The sequence below is a fragment of the Dromiciops gliroides genome, chromosome X (genome assembly GCF_019393635.1).
Source record: "Dromiciops gliroides isolate mDroGli1 chromosome X, mDroGli1.pri, whole genome shotgun sequence".
In the NCBI taxonomy this organism is placed as follows: Eukaryota; Metazoa; Chordata; class Mammalia; order Microbiotheria; family Microbiotheriidae; genus Dromiciops; species Dromiciops gliroides.
The window spans coordinates 1,251,420-1,266,051 of record NC_057867.1 but is presented as its reverse complement, the minus strand read 5'-3'; the positions used below and the strand labels follow the sequence as shown (position 1 = coordinate 1,266,051).

Genomic DNA, 14,632 nt, shown 5'->3' with positions numbered 1-14,632 from the left:
CCCAATGCCTCTTAATTCTAATATCTTGCGTCTTGATTGTTTCCTTATCTTGTAGAGCACTGTTTTGTCTCCTCCATTAGACTGTGAGCTCCTTGAAGGCAGGTAGTATCTTTTTCATTTGCCTGGCACATAGTAGAGGCTTAATAAGTGATTACTGACTGGCTGATTACATCCCCATCCAGCTCTTTCCAATTGCCTTTCTCGGTTTCTCTAGACTAGTGTTTGTACTTCCGAGTTCCTAGTCTGCTCTGTGCTTGTCATCCGAAATGCTCTAGGGCCTGGACTGGCTTCTTCTTCAATACTATTTCACCTGGTGACCTCGTCAGCTTCCACAGATCCATCCCTTTTCAGACCTACTAACTTCTCTAGTGACCTCAGATCTCCCATCTCAACTAGATGTCTAGCAGATGCCTTCGACTCGACGTGTCTAAAACGGAACTCATCATATTTCTGCTCCCAAACTCTCCCCCTCCTCCTCACTCCCCTGTTCCTGTACAGGACACCATCATCTTCCCAGTCCCTCAGGCTCACAACCTAGAAGTCCTCCTTAATAGGCTGATCCTTCACCTGGAAGATGGCTTCAGAAAGGACCAAGGAATGGTCTATATGGCATTTGCTGCCTGACAACTCCAAGAGAAATGGCAGGAGGAGACAGAGGGTCTGTATGCACCATTCGTTGATCTCACCATGGCCTCTCAGTCATGAGGTCTTCTGGAAGATCATGGCCAAATCTGGATACCTGGGACAATCAGTCTTTTCCCTCGGTTTCATGATAGCTTCTGGATGATGGATGATGTTCTCTTGCTTTCCCAGTCACTGCTGGAATAAATCAGGGCTTTGTGCCTGTTCCCATGCTTCTTAGCATGATGTTTTCAGCAATGTTGTCAGATGCTTTCAATGAGAACGAACCTGGCATCGAGGTCAGCCACTCCAATGAGGGTAAATTATTTAACTTGAAAAGGCTACAACCTACAAGTGGAAGGAGAGTTAGTACGTGACTTTTTGTTCTGCAGATGACTGTGCACTCACTTCAGTCTCTGAAGCGGAGATGCCACAGAGCATGGATCAGTTCTCTGCTGCCTGTGCTAATTTTGGCCTAACAATGAACACCAAGAGAAAAGAGGTTCTTCACCAGCCAGTACCAAATCATCTGTATGTGGAACCATCAGTTACAGCAAATGGAGAAATAGTGAATGCTGTGGATAAGTTCACTTACCTTGGCAGTTTGCTTTCCAAGGATGTCTCTATAGGTGATGAAGTCAATGTACACATTGACAGAACCAGCTCAGCATTCAGGAGGCTCTAAAAGAAATCGTGGGAGAGGTATTAGACTGAGTACCAAACTGAAGGACTACAGGACTGACGTGCTGACCTCATTGCTGTGTGCCTGTGTAATATAGACAGTTCACCAGCACCATGCCAGGAAACCAAATAACTTCCATTTGAATTCTCTTAGGAAGATTCTGAAGATCACCTGGCAGGATAAGGTGCCAGACACTGAGGTCCCTTCTCGAGCTAAACTCCAAGTATTCAAACTCTACTGTAGAGAACACAACTTAGATGGGCTGGCCATGTTGTTCGAATGTCAAACGTATGCTTGCCTCAAAGACTATTTTATGGAGAACTCACACAAGGCAGGTGCTCACAGGGAGGTCAGAAGAATTAATACAAAGACACTCTCAAGGTCTGTCTGAAGAACTTTGGAATAGATTCTACGATATGAGAAACACTAGCACAGGACCAGCATGCCTGCATCAAAGAAGGCATTATGCTCTAGGAGCAAAGCAAAATTGCAGTAGCTCAAAAGAAATGTAAGATGGGCAAATTTAGAGCCATCTCCACACAAACACTGGTAGCACCTTCCGGGCCCCACTTGGTCTGATTAGCCAGTCACACACACTCGACATTGACCCCTACATAGCAATGCCATTTTGGTCCTCTTCAAGGGTGAAGGACAACAATCAACCCTGCACAAGTCTTTTGTGATCCTGACTGTGCTTCCTTGACACTTGAACTGCTTCTTTTTGGATGTTTGCAGTATTTTTTTCTTTGACATGAGAAATCTGGGTTTTAGCTATTACACTCCTGGACCTTTCCTTTAGAGACTTCTTTCAGTGGGTGATCAGTGTAGTTTTCCTATCTTCCCTATGCCCTGTGGCGCTAATAGAGCTGGGCAGTTCTAGTTTATGATTTCTTGAGATACGATGGCTGGAGGCAGCTAGGTGGCACAGTGGATAGAGCACCGGCCCTGGATTCAGGAGTACCTGAGTTCAAATTCAGCCTCAGACACTTAACACTTACTAGCTGTGTGACCCTGGGCAAGTCACTTAACCCCAATTGCCTTACCAAAAAAAGAAAAAAGAAAAAGAGATACAATGGCTGGTCTTTTGTTTTTTTAAATCATGGTTTTCAGAGAGTTTTCAGAAATTCTTCAATTCTCTCCCCTTAACCTGTTGGTTGTTTCTGATATCAACTCTCTCGCATCTTCTTCTACTTTTCAATTTTATTTTTCTTGTTATGTCATGGAGTCACTGATTTCTGTTTGTTCAGGTCTTATTTTCAGGAAGTCTATTGTTTGGATGAGGTTGGTCACTTTCTCCTCTAAGATAACTTATTCTCCTTCCAATTCTTTCCTTCAGAATTTTCATTTCATTTTTTATTTTAAGCTCTTGCTTTATTTCTTCTAGGTATTCATGTAGTCCCTGTGGAAAATCTATTTTTTCCCTTTGGGTATCTGCTCATAGTTATTATAGAGTTACTCCTACCTTCATTTCTATATGTACAGTTGTGCTGAGTCAGTATCTTCTTTGTTTATCCATCTCCCCATCTTTAGTTACTGATTGGAGCTTTGGACCAGGAGCCCTTTTCACCCCCTCCTCTGTTTTTCAGTGGGGATAGTTAGCCCTGTTTAGTCTCACCTTGGGTCCCCTGATAGGGTCAGTCCCCACTCCTTTGGAGTTTCTCAGGTGTGCTGTACTGCATTGGCTGCTGCTACTTCTGGGGGCTTCCAGGATCTCCAAGGTGGGTTTTTCTGACCACACTGGTGCTTTCCAAGCATATCCTTCCACTGTAGAGCCCAGAAGGCCACATGTCTCCAGACAGTCCCTGATCCTGGGCTGCAGCTAGCTTTGATAGTGGCCCCTTGCCCTTCCCATCCCCCTCCCTGAAAGCTTCTATCTGACTCTCTGAGGCCCTGGGGGTGGAAGAAGTCACTCACTGTCACTCTCCTTGAATTCCTTCATCACTGTTGGGCCTGGTGTGAATTTCAGCGAGGGGCGTTGCTGGAGTAGATCACGGGGGAGCTGGGTAGTCTGCCTCTACTCAGTAGTGTCACAGAAAGACCAAGGACTGAAGAAAGGCCATTTACTTAAGGGAGCTCCTCAGCTATTGGATGATTTTTTGTAGAACTTCAAGATCTGAAGCAAGACCAAAGGAAGTGAGCAATGAGTGGGAGGCAGAAGTGTTTTCAAGCTAGGGGCCACCTGGACAATTTTGTTGGCAACAGGACAAGAGCCAATGCAGAGTGAGGTGAGGAGGGGGCAGAGGCAGTAAAGGAAAGGACCCGAGAAACAAGTCTCATTGGCGACCAGGAGAACTGAAGGAAATGATGGTGAGATTGGGAAGTGGAAGAGCAAGATGACGGAGAGAAGCTCATGATGCCCTCCATGGGCTCACCGAAGCAATGGGCTCATGTGGTAAAAGGAGAGTGAAAGGCCTAAGTCTCTTTGGGAGCCGGAGACTCAAAGAGTCATCCCAACAAATCAACATTTAGGTAGCCTTTCATACACAATCTGATTTGATCCTCACAACTTTTAAAAGGAGGGAGTAGAGGTTAACAACAACAACTCTCAGGCAGCTAGGTGGCACAGTGGATAGAGCACCGGCCCTGGAGTCAGGAGGACCTGAGTTCAAATCCGACCTCAGACACTTGACACTTACTAGCTGTGTGACTCTGGGCAAGTCACTTAACCCCAATTGCCTCACTAAAAAACAAACAAAAACAACTCTCAGATCATCATCAAATAGTGCCTAATAGTGTGCCAGAACTGTGTTAAGCGCTTTACAAATATGACCTCACTTGATCCTCACAACAACCCTGGGTGGACAGGAACTTATTTACAGATGAGAAAACTAAGGCAGGGAGAGAAGTAAGTTGCCCAGAATCACACAGCTAGGAAGTGTCTAAGGCCAGATTTGAGCTCAGGTCTCTCTTTTTTCCCATTATTTATTTTATTTTTCACATGACATGTAAAAGCACTTTTTTAACTTTACTTTTGTTTGTTTTTTAAATTTTGAGTTTCAAACTCTTGCTCTCCCTTCCCTCCTACCTCATTGAGAAGGCAAGCAGTTTGATACATGTGCAGTCACTCAAAACCTATTTCCACATTAGCCATATTGTGAAAGAAAACACAGACCCAAGCTGGAAGTATCACAGTTCTGAGCCTTCTCGTGTGAAGAGGTCTCAGCAAAGACCCAGAGTGCGCCCCAGAGGGGAAGCCAGAACACTGGGACTAGAGATGTGCTGGAACTTGTCTTCAGAGACCCTTCGATCAAGGTCCAGCTCTGCTCCTAGCTCATTGTTTGATTATAAGGGGATTCTTCTTTAAAGTGTAACATGTTCCATAAAGGGTAGGACTAGAAGAGATGTCTAAGATCCCTTTGAGTTCTAAAAGCACAGACTTCCAGGGCGGAGCCAAGATGGCAGAGGAAAGACAGTGAGCTCTTGAACTCATGACACAACTGCTCCAAAAAACATCCAAATTACACCATAGGAAAATGCCTGGAGCAGCAAAATTCAGAAGAATGTGCTGAAATCATCTTCTAACCAAGAATGGCTTGGAAGGTCAGAAGGAGGGAGCTGCTGTGCTGATACAGGAGTCGAGCCCAACCCCACAGTCACCCTGACACAGATCCAGTCCCAGGAAGGCCTCACCAGAGAAGGAGACCCCCAACTGAAGCGCCACTGTCGTCTGGAACTAAGCTCACAGCCTGGTGAGAGAGCTGAGCCCTGGGCAGCGGGGAGACTATAGGGATCTATGCTGGTGCTGAGGCAGAACTTGGGTTTTTCACCCCTGCTGGGAACCAGAAGGCAGGCTTGAGTAGCAGAGTTCTAAAAGTACCCCAAACCAAGAGGGCCTGAGCACCTGCTTTGCCGCCCCATCCAAAGGGCCATGGGTCCTTTACTTCTTCTTCTTCTTTTTTTTTTGAGGGGCAATGAGGGTTAAGTGACTTGCCCAGGGTCACACAGCTAGTGAGTGTCAAGTGTTTGAAGCTAAATTTGAACTCAGGTCCTCCTGAATCCAGGGCCAGTGCTTTATCCACTGCGCCACCTAGCTGCCCCCTGGGACCTTTACTTCTATCGGACTTGTGGCCAAAACCTTCCTTAAGTGTGGCCTCCTTGCTTAGAGTGGGCGCCCCTCGAGGGCAGGGAATGCCTCCTGTTTGGTGCATCCCTAGGGCTTAGCACACAGCAGGTGCTTAATAAATGCTTGCTTGCTTCATTCATTCATGCATTCATTCAAAATTGTACCCTCAACCACAACGTGAAGGGAGAGTACTACTTTCCTCCCCTCTCCTCTCCTGCCCTTGTCCCCCTCCTTACCCCCGCCGCGTCCCCCCCCCCATCATGGCAGCAGAGGAGCGCGAGGGGGCGGAAACTGAAAACGCCTCCCCTCGGAGCCCCGCCCGTCACCTTTCCTGCGTGCGCCCATTGGCAGGAGGCAGTGCTGCGACCCGTCCCCGCCGGCTTGGGGGTGCAGAGGGAGAGAGAAGGGGAGGAGGGGCCGAGTCCGTGGCCCCGCCCCGGTCCCCGTCCCTTTCCCCCAGGGAAGACCGGGAAGAAGGTCGTTTCCCCCACTAGACCCGGATCAGCCCTGAGAAGTGGAGAAAGGGGGGGGGGACCTGGACGTGGGGGCCCTTCTCTCCATCCTGGTGGAATCCCAGAGGAAACGGTTGGCAAATAAGCGGGTTCTAACGCGAATAATTTAGTGCAGATTGATTGCTGAGGTAAATCAGAAGCGAAGTCACCCAAAGGGCTTTAGAATAGGCTTGGACACGTGCAAGGTCTTAAAAATCAAACTGGAGGGGGCAGCTAGGTGGTGCAATGGATAAAGAACTGACCCTGGATCCAGGAGGACCTGAGTTCAAATCTGACCTCAGACACTTGCCCCCCCCCCCAAAAAAAAATCAAACCTGGAGAACGATTTTCCTCACAAGAAACCTCGAAAGTTGCATTTTCACCAGAGAAAAGTGTACGTTTTGCAGTTGATTGAAACTGTATAATAAAACGACATCAGTCAAAAGAAACGCTAAAAATGTATTGCAGAAAACATCAAGTTAACTCCTATATCTCATTTAGATAAACTAATAGGAAGATTTCCGGGCCTTTCAAAATCATTCTGTTTAGAGAAGTATTTGTTGCTTCCTCAGATAGTCAATTTTGAGATTTCTCATGCTCTCCAAGTGATGTAGGAGGCAAAAAAAAAAGGGTTAACAGACAGACTTAAGACCCCAGCTCTAATTTAGATCTGAGCTCCAAGAGGGGCTATAACTTACAGGCCCCGGTTCTGAAAGGGATTAATGAATAACTTAAGATTTGGGCCTTCATTCATACAAGTCAGGGCCTAGGTTCTTGTTACCCACATTAATCACCACTCATCACAAAAGCATAAAGAGGCAGGTCATACTTAAGATCCCTTAACTATAACAATGATACACAGACAGGGCATGGAAATTCAAACTGATAAATGAAAATATTTTGAAACTAGACATGGGAATCAAAAGGTGACATGCGCAGAAAAGGCTAAATTTGTCCCCAGATTCAACTTATGACACGTAAACCCCCAAAACACACCTCCACGGAAAAAGGTACCCCCTCTGGGGTGGGTTCAAGCCCCCAGGAACTCCAAATTAGGATAAGCCCTCCCTGGCAGCTAGGTGGCATAGTGGATAAAGCACTGGCCCTGGATTCAGGAGGACCTGAGTTCAAATCCGATCTCAGGCACTTGATACATAACTAGCTGTGTGATCCTGGGCAAGTCACTTAACCCCCATTGCCCTAAGAAAAAAAAGGATAAGCCCTCCCCTGTACCTCCCTGAGGTGGAGATTATTATAATGAGACTGATAATCAATTTATCCATACTATAAATTGAGAACTACAAAATTTACTGAGAACTGGTTCCCCACCCAGTCTGCCCTTCCCAGACAAATGAATTGCCTGGGGCTGACCAATCTTTGTCATTTCCAGACTCTTGATTGCTTATGGACCTTCCCCCAAACAAACTATCCCCTCCCAAAGATTCCCAAGCTTACTTCCTGGACTTTAAGGTTATTATGTAAAAAAGGTTCATTTCCATTAAATAGTTTCTGTCTGTGAGAAACTTACTTTTCCCTAGGACAGTTTCATAGCTCCCTCTGTTCTGTTACCTCAAAAATACCCTGTCCTGGGTTCCCATGTTTGGGTATTCCTAGCTTCCGAGCTTTGCGATACCACAAGCTATAGCTCCTCTGCCTCGATTAAAGACCTTATTTCTCCTATATTGATTGTTTCCTTAATTTCCAGGTTAACAAAATATAACTCTCTTTTCTTTCCCTATTCGAGAGATACCTTTCCACTTTTCTGTTTCTCTCCCTGTGTTCACTCACAGTATTGCAATAAAACTTGGGAAACTGAGTCACTGAGTCTTGTCATTCTTTTGGGATGACTCACCATCAATTTGACCCTAAATCCATCCCACATCAGCAACATGCACAGAAAAGGCCAAATTTGTCCCCAGCTCACCTTATGACGTGTAAACCCCAAAAACACACCTCCACGGTGTAGAAATATTTTATTAACTACTTGCCTAATTTGGGGGGCCTAATCTTACTGGAAGACTAATCTGGGAACTTTTGACTGGCTGGTTATTTGACTGCTATTAATTTAATATGGGCCGTTTATAAAATTTCTCCACACTGCTCTACTCCCAAAATTGATAAGCAAACAAGAAGCCTCTTAATTAAATAATCAAAGCAGAATTTATTTATAAAAATCAATGTAAACGATAAGGGTTAAGAAATGCAAATTATACGACCTGTCTGCTTTTAATACAATAAGGGCCTTAGCCGCCTCTTGCCTTAGGGCACGCTCCAGCTTTCTCCAACTTTCACTCCTTCACTCCAGCTTCCCTGTGCTTTCACTGCTCATCTGCTTTCTTCTAACTCCAAGCTCCTTTCACTTTGTCGACCCCCCTGAAAAGCTCCTTAGCGTCCTCACCTCTGTTGCCAACCCCCTGGCGTCTCTAGCGTCTCTGTATCGTGGCCTTTTCTCGCTTTCTCCAACCTCCCTCTCCGTTGTCTTAATCATCCGGCCTCCCTTACTACTTTCTAACTGGAAAGCCCTTTCTCGCTTTCTCTAGCGTCCTGGTAGCAGCCCCCTTTCTGTCCGTCCTCTTAATCTTCTGGCCTCCTTCCTCTTTTCTAGGCAAATTTCACTGACCACAGCAGGAGAATTGTCAGTGTTTTATAACGGAACTTCTTGTTACAACCATCAAGAATCTCTGATTTGCCATAATGATAAATTTGCTTTACAATTTTCCCGTTAAGAATTTGTGACCGTGGGGGCAGCTAGGTGGTGCAGTGGATTCAGGAGGATCTGAGTTCAAATCCGACCTCAGACACTTTACACTTACTAGCTGTGTGACCCTAGGCAAGTCACTTAACCCCAATTGCCTCACCAAAAAAAAAAAAAAAGAATTTGTGACCATGACTTATTTCAACTTCCTGGCCTAGGCAACTAAGACAAATCCATTTTAGGCTCATTGGTTTAATTGTCATATAGTCATGTATCAGATCATTTCCATACAGTATTACATCTTAACTGAATATGAGAATAAAAGATGCAAAAGACTTTAATGCTTAATGGTTAGGAAACTTCACTTTGGGAAAAGCAACAAGGTTAGACTGTTTCCATTTGAGAACCAAGATATATGTGATTGGTTTTCAAATACTTTTTCCATTGGATAAAAGAATATGCTTAAAGGATTTGTAAGAGTTGTAATTGTATCACCAGCCTTAGAACTTCAGCTGTTATGCAAATGAAAAAAACCATGGAAAGGGCCTAGTAAAGATCAAAGTCTTAAATGAGATCTTTTCCATTTTTTCTGGGGTTTTAACAAATAACTACTGAATGCTTTTCAGGCACGTTTGAATAGTCACAGATATCTACTCATAGAAATGCCTAAATACACAGGGTTTGGATGTTTTCATAACCGTTTGTTTTTTTTAGTGATTGGTTATAAGGTCTCATTGGATTGAGGATTTCACATAGAGAATTGTTTTCATTGTCAAGAAACTTTTAAATCATGATTTTTTAAAATGTAAAGATAAAGAGGAAATGAATGCTCCCCACCTCCTTCACAAAACAATTTAAACCGCTGTTCCTGGAGGTACATTCTGTACACTGGGAAAAGAGAAGGGAAATAATTGTGGTCCTCAGGATGATCAGAAATAGAACTCCTTGTTAAACCACATAATGGGTCAGGAAGGTTTCAATGAAATTTTAAAGCATTAACTCAACACTCTGGAGAACAACGGATGGCTCAGTAAAATATTAGCATTCTAAGGAACATATTTTTATGGCTTTACAAATGAAAACTACAAAGCCAGTAGCTTCCTTGTCTGAGAAGATACATTTTCAGTAAAAGCAGAATTCAGTATTTTATTACTCAGTAGAAGAAACCTGCAAAGATCACTTCCCCTCCATCCCTTGGTACATGTGGTCCTACGCATTTCTGAATTTGTTGAAATTCATAAATTAAATGGGTCTGGTGTTCGCAGAATGTCACTGTGTGCAAGATAGGTAAATGTATATAAAATGACAAAGAAGTCTGCAAGTGTGATCCGAGCACTTGGTCAAAAAGCTAGTTTTCACACAAGGACAATACTGGAGTTTCCTTGGTAGAGATACATTTCCTTCTCCTTGCAGGAGGCAAACAGGGTGAAGTGACTTGCCTAGGGTTACGTAGCTAACTAAGTACAGTCATATTTGAACTCAGGTCCTCCTGACTCCAAGGCTGCTCCACTTAACTGCCTATTAGTAATAAGGAATGGTTGTAATGTTGGGGCTAAATTTGTACTACAACTTTAAATATTTTTTATTCACTTTGTATCTTATGTCAGGAGCTTTTCTTAAATAGGAGATCGAGCTTTTTTTCTGTCTGAGCTGTCTCTGATCTTGTCAAGAGACACAGAAAGACTTCTTTTCCCAAGTCGGGTCTTCAAGGATCATTTTTAAGATCCTTCCTCCAGCCTAGCCTCCTATCTAGCATTATCTATCTGTACTAGGTGGAGCTTTCAGGAAAAGAAAGATCCAACTGCAAACTTTCAGGAGAGTTATGGGGGCTGGCTTTTGCCATCGTGCTAAGGCACAGTGCCTGCTTACTAAATGTCGCTTGATTGCTTGGAGTGGGAAGGAGCCCAGGCAGGAGACACAACAGTCGGGGCGTGAGGCATAGGGCTTCGTGTAGCCGGAGAGAGGGGTCCTATAGAAGGGTTGTGAAGATCAAAACAAGAAGATTTTGACAGCAGATTGGGCATGCCGAGGGTAGTGTGAGGGAGGAGTCCTGGCTGACCCGGGTCGTGAGCCTTAGGAACTGGGAGGGGAGTGAGGCCCTCACAAACTGGGACTTGAGGAGAGGCTATGGACCTGCTAGGTTGGTGATGCCTCTGGAGCATCTAGTTGAAGAGGAAGGAGGCAAGTTAGGAATGGACATAGAGATAACGGTATCATCTGCATAGAAATGGTGACTGAGCTGGGCGACACTCCGGGGTGGTGGATGTGACCTGGGGGAAACTCAGCAAAGGAGACTGAGAAGGACCAGGAGAGAAAGCTAGAGGTGGAACATGGTGACTGCCAGGGTCAAGAAAGCTGAGAATCCAGAAGCCACTCCTCGGTGCCAGCTTGGGAGAGGGCGGTTAGGAAGCCGGAGATGGCAGAGGACGGAAGGGATGGCAGGGATGGCCTCGCTGGTGCGAGCAGAAAGTTTGGCCTGGGTCACGGGAATGAGAGTTTCTATGGTGCCTGCTACTCGCCAGGCATTGTGCTTTGTGCTGTGCGAACAGCTCGTGCGGTTATCCCAACAACCTTGGGAAGCGGCGGTCAGGGTGAGCCCTGTTCGGATGGGGGGGGGGGGTGGGGCGGGGCAGGGCCAGGCCGTGCGGAGCGCCCCAGCGGCGGCAGGGGGCGCTGCGGGGCCGGAGGCGCACTTAGTCCACATTTGGAGAAATCAAGATGCTGGCAGTTCTCCCATATGGTCTAGCGGTCACGATTCCTGGTTTTCACCCAGGCGACCCGGGTTCGACTCCCGGTATGGGAAGAGCAAGCGCTTTTTTTTTGGGGGGGGGGGGGGTTGGGGGGACTGCTGGCCTAAGGCCCGGGGAGGGGGAAACGGAGCCTTCGCTCCACGGTCTCCTCCTCTCTCCCCCGACTCCCCTGCCTCGGAAGCTGGGCACCGGGCATGCAAGTTTTCTTCCCTTTTCACAACAACCCTGGGAAAGAGACCCACAGCATTCTATGGACTTCGTCTCTTCCTGGGCTGCCTGGGCTTGGGGTGGCCTCCTTTGCCTTCCACCCTTCTTCCTCTCCGGCCACGCGCTCTGCCTCAGGGCACCTTCCTCCAAGAAGTGCCCCCAGCTGCTCCTCCCCCGACCTCGCGCTTTCTGCAACATTCTGGCGCTCGCTGCGCCCGCCCCCGGATAGCAATCAAGGCGGGGTTTAAAAAAAAAAAACAAACCTTCCCATACCGGGAGTCGAACCCGGGCCGCCTGGGTGAAAACCAGGAATCCTAACCGCTAGACCATATGGGAACACGGCGAATAGAAATCTCCCTGTGCTCTATCTATCCTTTCTAACCCCGTGCTTAGGTCTACGACTCCCCCTAGAGGCTTTGGGTGCGTCTCCTCCAAACTCTTGTACCCATTCTTCTGCCCCCCCTCCCCCGCCCGCCGCAGGCCAAACCCCAATTAGGCACCAGCGCCCGGATTAGCACCCTAGGAAGCCGAGGTCCGGCCTCAATCTGGACTCTCTTTCTTCCCTGCATTGCCCGAGGGAGGGAGGCAGGGAGAGAAGAGGCCATAACACCCCAAAGGGGGCGCACAAGCAGGCATTCATAAGCTCCTTACACAACAACCCTGGGAGGGAGATGCTCTTACTAATGCTGTGCGGCATTTGGTGTCTGAGGAGGTCTTCCCGACCCGAGGCCCAGAGCTGTGTGCTGGGCGGGGTGGGGAGGTCCCATGCTGGACTTGGAGAGATAAAAACCGGGGTGCAAAGCCCTCTTCAGACTGTCCCATCTCTATGACCTTGGTTAAACACCTGCTCCCTCCCGGCCTGGCTATCAGACTAGCTATGACCAGATGTTGTAGCCCCTGGTGGAGTCAGCTCTTTGAGGTCAAGGGAGATTAGGTTTTTGTCTTTGAATCCACAGTGTGCTGGCACACAGTAGGCACTTCACAAGTGCTTAGGGAATTTTCTCCTTCGTGCATTTAACCATGTGTTCATTCATGCACTCTTGCTTTCAGTGACTAACTTCTAGCATCTGGTTCCAGCCTATCCCAGATATTTATTTATTCGGCACCCGTCCTTTCCAGGCAAGCTGGACCACAGCACCTTCTTCCTCCTGCCCAGTCTCCCATCCCTGCCCTTTGATAGGGGACTGCAACATAGATGTCCTTACTCTCACTGCTCACCCCTTGGCAATCCCCACCATCCATCTCCTCAGCTCTTGCTCACATTGCTCACTGATGAGCACAGCTGGAGGAAGTTAATGAATTCAATTATTGTTCATCCTTTGTTTAGAAGAGGACCAATGATGTCACGCGTGATGTCTTGATTTACAAATGGATCAATTCGAGGCAGAGGTGCACAAAGTGGTCAGCCTCACTTTCTCTACCAGTCCAGTAGTGTAGGCGTTAAAATTAGCCTCAGGCTCTTCGAGCAGAGCTGCCCCCCCTCCGTTTCAGCTGGGGGCGGGGGGGTGGGGGGAGAGGGTGGCTCTGAACCCGGCTAAGCTGCCGGCAGGAAGGCAGGAAAAACCAGAGAGACACAGCCCCCAGCTCCGGGGCGAGCAGCAGGGGGCTCAGCCGGCCCTGGGGCGGCCAGCCCAAGTTTCACCTGAGAAGAAGTTAATAAAAAGGGAAGTAAGGAGACACAGGGGGCGGACAGAAAGGAATGATAGAGAGCCGCCAGAGGTAGGAGGAGGCTAAGGGGCTTTTCAGGGGGGTCGACAAAGTGAAGGGGGCTTGGAGTTAGAAGGAGTGGAGCAGTGAAGCAGAAGTTAAAGAGTGAAAGGGAGAAGACTGAGAAAGTTGGAGAGGACCGAAGGCGAACCTGTCCCAGCGAGGTGTGGCTCCAGGTCGAAACTGCCTAATTTTAAAAGCAGTCAGGTCTATAACTTTGCATTTCTTTACCCTTATCTCTTACGTTTATTTTTATAAATAAACCCTGCTTTGATTATTTAATTAAGAGGCATTTGCTTATCAATTTTGGGAGGGCCCTAACAGACTGGTTTAGGAAATTAATAGCAGTCAGATAGCCAGCCAGTCAGAAATCCACAGATTAGGCCCCCAAATTAATAAAAATCTTTCCACATTTGAATGGCGACCACGAAGGGATTTACGGCCCAATTATAATTTTTCTAAACTTATAATTTTTCATATATGTACAGTTATATAATTTTTCAGATTATAGTTAAAACATTTTTTTTACAGTAGCAAGACAAGTCAGAATGACCTTGGCATTCAGTGGATGACCTTGGCATCTGTAATGTCTGACCAAGCTCTAAGCACTCCACACATCTGCTTCATAGCCTTGGAACAAATTGTTCTCATCCACTCATCCCGTCAGGGGAGGTCTTCATGTGCCCCTGATTCACTGATGAGTGTGAGGCCTGTCGGTTACCCTCACCCTGCTTTAGCCAGTCTGATGAGACAGTACACTGGGGTGTGGCCAATGCCCAAGCTACAGCCACAAGTGAGAGTCAGGTGGATACCAGAGGTGATAAGCAGCTCTGAAAAGGTCTCAGCAAGCCCTCACACCCTAAAACACCCCATATTCCTCCCACAAAACCTTCAGTCAGCAAGATTTCCTTCTCCTTTGTGGTTCATAGGATACAAATTAATCACCCAATCCATCTCATCGTATCTTCCCCTTCCAGAGCACTCCTTCCTTCCTCCCAAAGGACTCCTAATTTCATACTAGGGGACTTCAGCACACAAATTGCCACAGCATCATGTTCCAGTTCCCCAATCCACTTCAGCCTTGACCTCTTCCTCCATCCCACCTCAGCTACAAATAGAGCTTGCTATATGGCCCAATTTCCTCTTCATGAACTTCAAAAATCCTTGATTTTTTCATTTTTCCAACCTTCTTAGTCATCTCAGTATGCTCAGACCCAAAGTTAACGGTAGCCAAACTAAATGTTCAATAAATTCACTTATGCCTTCTGGAAAAGTCCTTCCCAAAATTTAAATTCACCCCTTCAATGCTCACAACCTTGTACTCCCGGTTCCTGCCCATATTTATTCATTCAAACATTAGATGGATGAGAAGCACCAGCAGGTTACCTGGAAGCCCGAAGCCATAGGCCAGTAAAG

At 46.7% G+C, this 14,632-nt stretch overlaps 2 non-coding genes across 2 annotated transcripts; one reads left to right on the top strand and one right to left on the bottom strand.

Moving 5' to 3' along the window:
- Positions 1-11,283: 11,283 nt before the first annotated feature.
- Positions 11,284-11,355, top strand: TRNAE-UUC. Its single transcript has one exon. It is a non-coding gene; the product is annotated as a tRNA-Glu (tRNA).
- Positions 11,356-11,773: 418 nt separating this feature from the next.
- On the bottom strand, positions 11,774-11,845 carry TRNAE-UUC. Its single transcript has one exon. It is a non-coding gene; the product is annotated as a tRNA-Glu (tRNA).
- Positions 11,846-14,632: the final 2,787 nt, after the last annotated feature.